Source organism: Suncus etruscus, chromosome 2 (assembly GCF_024139225.1).
Source record: "Suncus etruscus isolate mSunEtr1 chromosome 2, mSunEtr1.pri.cur, whole genome shotgun sequence".
NCBI lineage: Eukaryota > Metazoa > Chordata > Mammalia > Eulipotyphla > Soricidae > Suncus > Suncus etruscus.
Genome location: NC_064849.1, coordinates 105,694,911 through 105,701,524, shown reverse-complemented (window position 1 = coordinate 105,701,524; position 6,614 = coordinate 105,694,911). Strand labels below are relative to the sequence as shown.

General features: G+C 38.9%; 1 non-coding gene across 1 annotated transcript; it reads left to right on the top strand.

Moving 5' to 3' along the window:
* Positions 1-1,960: 1,960 nt before the first annotated feature.
* Positions 1,961-2,118, top strand: LOC126002890 (U1 spliceosomal RNA). The gene has a single exon (XR_007493491.1). It is a non-coding gene; the product is annotated as a U1 spliceosomal RNA (small nuclear RNA).
* The last annotated feature ends 4,496 nt before the right edge of the window (positions 2,119-6,614 follow it).

Genomic DNA, 6,614 nt, shown 5'->3' with positions numbered 1-6,614 from the left:
CAGGAGAGTGCAGTTATGGCACAGAAAGGACCATTGTGATAATTATAGTTGGAAACATTCACTCTGGACAAGAATTAGGTGCTGAAAGAAGATAAAGTGATAGATATGATACCCCCAGCAACAATAATGCAAACCACCATGTCTAAAAAAGGGGTTGAGAGTGAGAGAAACAAAGAGAAGCAAGTTGCCACATTTGAAGGCTGTGGGGAGGGCTGGAGGGCAACTGGGGACAGTGTGGTGAGAAATGTGCATGACTAGCACATGACTAGCAACCATGACTAGCTTTGTATCTGAAAACAAAAACCCCCAACTGTGTTGCGAAAGATTCTGTATCAAGGCATTTAAATAAAGAATTTAATTTTTTAAATAATTGTTTTAGAAAGGAGGTTGTTTCAAAGAACTCTGATCCACTGCTGGTGGGAATGTTGTCTGATTCAAGCCCTTGGAAAATGGTATGGAGAGTTCTCAGTAAATGTAGAATTGAGATGCATATGACCCAGCAATTCTACTTTTAAATCCTAATCCTAGGATTTAAAAACATTCATTCCAAAGGATGTGTGCACACCATTTTTCTTTTTCTTTTATTTCTTTTTTTTGTTTGTTTGTTTTTGGGGGGGTCACACCTGGCAACGCTCAGGGGTTACTCCTGGCTCTATCAGAAATCACTCCTGGCAGGCTCAGGGGACCATATGGGATTCTGGGATTCGAACCACCAACCTTCTGGATGCAAGGCAAACACATTACCTCCATGCTATCTCTCTGGCCCCAATGCACACCATTTTTCATTGCAGCATTTAGTACGATACCTAAATCATGGAATCAACTTAGTTGTATAACACAGATGAATAGATTATGAAGACTTGTTACATAAAAACAAAGGAACACTATGTAGGTGCAAAATGATGGCGTCATGCAATTTATTGTAAACTGGTTGAAACTTGAGCATATCATATTGAGTGAAATAAGCCAGAAAGAAAAAGACAAACACAGGATTATTTCACTTATCTATTGTATATAGAATAACTTGATAAGCAAATGTAATGCATCAAAAGGGGGATGCCCAGATAACCTTTGGCCAAAGTGCCTAGGAAGGAGGACACAAAAGAAGAAAAATCAACGTGGGAAGGAGAGAAAGAGAAGTGATCAGGATCAGAATCTACTACAAGTAGGTCTGTCTCAGCAGAGAAGGTCTCTATTGAGTATCTCAGGCTAGGAAGGAAGTTGTACCTGGGAGAAGGAACAGGTGAAGTTAACGCTGCTAGCCAGAAGGATAACTGAACACTAACTCTGTTAGCAGTGCAGAGCCAGACCCCTCTGGAATGATCCACGTCCCCACTAGCATTGTGTCATTTTTAAATTATTATTATCAAATAATAATTATTATCAAATAATAATGAATAATTATTATCAAATATTATGTATAGTTAGCAATAATAGAGATTGTAGAGATCTATGAACATAATAATTGCAGAGCTTGGGGTTATTTGAGAAGACCCCAGTGGACCTCAGGGTCTTGATTTTACTCTGGTAGTTTTTCTGTCCCTTGTGCCACCCTTTGTCTTTTATTTAATGGTGCTTTAAAAGATTGCTCTGCACATAGGAGAGCTTCATTGATCCCTGAGCCTAGTATTTGCAGGACATTTTTATCCCTTTAGCCTTAAATGTGGCTCAGCAATAGAGAACTTTATTTTATTTGTGGGAATGTGAATTCAATAGTCTAAATGACGATCCTGTCTGAGTGTCCATAAAATAAATTAAATTTCATTTCAGTGTTTGTTTTATTTATCAAGTAGTGAGTTTGATTTGTTTTCTATTATAAGTCTTAATTAAATCATTTTAATTAAACCACGATAGCTAAAAATCAAGCTAACTTAAAAAATGTGTTACTCAGATAATTTCCTGTAAATAAGTTTGTTCCTCAGAAATGAAACTTAAGTTATCTTTAAAAACGGAAGTGGAGATACTACCTGGTAGAAGGATACCATGATAACAAAGGTGGTTTATTCATTGCACTCTGGATGTGCTGACCCCTGTGATTTCCCCAAATGTGGGAAACTCGACTGCATAATTTGTGGTAGTGGGGGACAAAAAAAATGGAGGTGGAAGCACTCACCCCCTCTCCCAATTTGAGCATCACCAGTAGTAACCAAATATTTTAAAGGCATACATTTTCTTCTTTAGAAAAGCTTTATTTTGGGGGGAATATTTTGACAGTCACCCTGCAGTGCTCAGGAGTTACTCTTGGCTCTGCACTCAGAAATTAATCCTGGCATGCTCAGAGATTAATATGGGGTGATGGGAATAGAATTTGTTTTGACCGCTTACAAGGCAAATGACACAACTCCTGTGAGATCAGTTTAGCCCTAGAAAAACTTTGTGATCATTCTGGCAATGCTCAGGGTTTAAGCCTAGGTTTTCAGTCAAGAAGGTTCCATATATAGTGCTGGTATCAAACTGAGTTCAAAGTGGCCTTACTTTCATCGAACATCTCTCCAGTTCCTCATCATTTTGCTCTATTCATCTATATTTTGCTTCATTCAATTGAACCCTCTCCAGATCCAATATGTTTCTATCTATGTTTCTATAATTGATACTATTTAATTGTTAATATTAGCAGTTGTTGGAGATACAGGGAGAGGGTGGTGCACACCCTGAGGTGCCCTAGGTTCCAGTTCCTGTGGTACTGTGCAGTGCTTGGGGATAATGACCCTGCATGGAATTTAAACCTGGGCTCCCCACACACAGTGAACTCACTTTGGCCTTTGTAGCCTTGTTACTTCTCCTCTTGAATTTTCCTGCCCTCAGGAAGCTGAGGAGGCAGCTCAAGACTGGATCTTGGGCCAGTCAGCCTGTCTTTTGGGCCATAGGTAGGGCAGGTCATGCCAAGAACTTAACTATCTGCCTCCCCTCAATAGGTCTGTCTCATCAGAGAAGTTCCATTAGCATGAACATTATAAAAGCTCACAAAGAGAGAAAATCCTTAATAAACAGAAACAGAAATGAAAAGAGGGATGTCACAACAAATACTACAGAAATTCAAAGAGTAATCGAAATTATTTTGAAAATATCTATGCCACCAAACAAGAGAACCTGGATGAAATGGATACATTCTTGGACTACTATACCTTCCCAAGGTTGAATCATGGTGATCTGTAATAACTGAAGAAACCTATCACTACTGAGGAAATTGAAATGGTAATCAAAAGGCTTACCATAAAAAAGCTCAGCTCCAGATGAATTTCACTAGTGAATTCTTTCAAACTTTTAAAAACGACCTATTTGCAATTCTTTTCAGGATCTTACAGGAAGATGAAGAAACAGAAGTACTTCCAAATACTTTATGTGAAGCTTACATCACCTAGATAACAAAAGCAGAAAGAGACACCATAAAAAAGAGAATTATAGGCCAATATTCTTGATAAACACAAATGCAAATATCCTCACAGAATACTAGCAAATAAATCCAATAATTCATGAATAAAATAATACATCATGAGATGAAAGAGTGATTTAACATATGCAAGTCAATCAATATGATACACCATATCTACAAACAAAACCCATAGAAGCCATTATCCTTAGAAGCAGAGAAAGCATTTGACAAGGCTTAATACCTGTTTATGATAAAAACTCTCAACAAGATGGGAATTGAATAAACTTTCCTCAATATAGTTCAAGTCATTTACCACAAGTCCATGGCAAACACTGTACTCAATGGAAAAAACTCTAATATCTGGCAAAAGACAATATTGCTCACCTGCTCACCACTTCTATTCAATATAGTATTGGAAATATTTGCCATAGCGATTAACCAGAAAAATATAACAAGGGAATCAGGATTGGAAAGGAAGAAGTTAAGTTCTATTTGCAGATGACATGATACTATATATAGAAAAATCTAAACAGACTATAAAAAAAGCTTCTGGAGGGGCCGGAGAGATAGCATGGAGGCAAGGTGTTTGCCTTGCATGCATAAGATTGGTGGTTTGAATCTCGGCATCCCATATGGTCCCCCGAGCCTGCCAGGAATGCTTTCTGAGCATAGATAGAGCCAGGAGTAACCCCTGAGCGATGCTGGGTGTGACTCAAAAAGAAAAAAAACAAGCTTCTGGAAACAATAGATTTATGCAGTAAAGTGACAGGCTACAAAATGAATATGAAAAATTTCATGGCTCTTCTATATACAAATAATAAAAGATTAAAGAGAAATATTAAAAATCAGGGGCTGGAGAGGTGGTGCTAGAGGTAAAGTGTCTGCCTTGCAAGCGCTAGCCAAGGAAGGACCGTGGTTCGATCCCCTGGCGTCCCATATGGTCCCTCCAAGCCAGGGGCAATTTCTGAGCACTTAGCCATGAGTAACCCCTGAGCATCAAATGGGTGTGGCCCAAAAAACCAAAAAAAAATTAATTCCATTCACAATTGTGCCTCAGAATATCAAGTATCTTAAAGTCAACTAAAGAGGTGAATGTTGCACTGGTGAAGGGGCAGCATTCTGTTATGACTGAAACCCAACTACAATCATGCTTGTTATCATGGTGCTTAAGTAAATATTTTATTTTTTTATTTATTTTTTTTTGTGTCTTATCAAGGTCTCGCTTTATTGGAGGGTACAGGCTCTTTTAAGCACGATTAAACAGGGTGTGGAGAGGAAGCAAAATGGAACAGCCAGCATTACAGACAGTTTCCACAGGGAGCATCCTGTGAATAAACTTTGTATGCTATCTTTACACAGGAACCATTTTCACCCTAAGATAGTAAAGCTTCAAAGATGTCTCAAGCTTCCTGGAATGTGTGGTTGATAGGATGTTGCAGCATTTCTTTGAGCTCTTGGGCTAGTTAATAGCAAATGCCTAGGTTATGTATTCAGGCCACACAAAGTAGCTTGTCCTGCAGAATTCCATAACAGGGTTTGGTCTCTGGCAGTCTTTGACATTTTTTTTAAATAACATTTTTTTTTATTTTAATTATGACAACAAAGATGCAAAGAAAGAGGACAGGTTAAAGTTACAGTGGAAGCACAATCACCCATAAACAGAATTCTCGGTAGTCCCATCGATGATATCCCAGCCTTGAACTTTCAGCCAAAGAACATTAAGAAAAACAAAACTGAACCCATGTACAATACAGTTACTTTGTCCCTCAAATCCCCAGTTGTAGTACACACTATTTCTTAGCAGCACACAATATAATCTAAAGACATTAGACTTATTTAACTCCTTAAACATTGAGGGCGAAGTACATTTATCTAATTTCATGCACATGCTTACTAGTTTAAGTTAACCTCAACAGTTTAGTGGGTTGTTTTCTTAAGCACTGGAGTCAAGGGAATATAGTAAAAATGGTATTAGAGTGGCATTTGTTTGCATAGGCCCACCAAAATATAAGGGACATGGAAAGAAAAATTATGGTCTAAATACAAGGAGACCCTACCCCTGACGTTTCCTGGCACAGGACTGACTCTAGGCTCCAGGCAAACTAGTTTGTCCAATCCAAGTCATCGTCTGTAGTGGCAATATACCTCCATTCCTCTCATAGTCTCTGTTGTTGGTATCATGCTTCTGTATTAAAGATCCTGGAGTCTGCATATCCCATATTGCAGTCAGGATGGTGCAGAGCATCCTCTCGTTTCACCTCACACGTAAGGGGCAATAAAGAGAACCATGTCCTGTAGAGCAGGTCATTGTTGTTATCAAGTCTTCTCAGTGTAAATGGAAGTCTCTTTTTAGGAAGTCAATGTCAGACCCTTGGTAGTGTCATTCCTGGTTGACGACTGCTTCCAGCTGTTGCTATAAAAGGCCTTGGATGTTTTGTTGATAGCTTGCCTGGTTCCAGCATCAATGGAGGATGCCCATTCTACTGAGGCCTGTGCCAGGTCATCATATCAATGTTCAGGGTGTAAGGTACATTGTACTGAGATTTATTAGATAAGAACTTATCTATATGTATAGTGTTTTCCCATTTTAATGTGTCTATGCAAACAAGAATCAATGCCATGAAGCATTATTGGTGCATCTGGAGGCAATAGGAACAAGATAAGCAATTTCCATGATATAGTTCAATCATAGGCATCAAACTGAGGGACAGTTCCACCAACAATCCTTACTGAACAGCTTACAAAGAAAAGACAAGATGAAAAGTGGCTAGAAGGGGCCGGCGAGGTGGCGCTGGAGGTAAGGTGTCTGCCTTGCAAGCGCTAGCCAAGGAAAGGACCACGGTTCGATCCCCCGGTGTCCCATATGGTCCCCCCAAGCCAGGGGCAATTTCTGAGCGCGTAGCCAGGAGTAACCCCTGAGCATCTAACGGGTGTGGCCCGAAAAACCAAAAAAAAAAAAAAAAAAAAAAAAAGAAAAAGAAAAAAAAAAACAGAAAAGTGGCTAGAAACATCATGGTAGAAGAATATATAGAGAGTTACAGCAGTTAAAGAAAATACCCATAAAATATTCAAAAGATATATGTGTTCAATATGTGTTCAATTTATGTCCTTCTAGATAGCTCTGGGTTTTGTTAGATCTACTGTATGTCTTTGGTCAGAGATTAGAACTGTATGTTACTAGGGTTAAGAAGGGTAAATCTGCAGTACTAATGGTTGGGGGAGTATATGTTCGCGCGGGGGC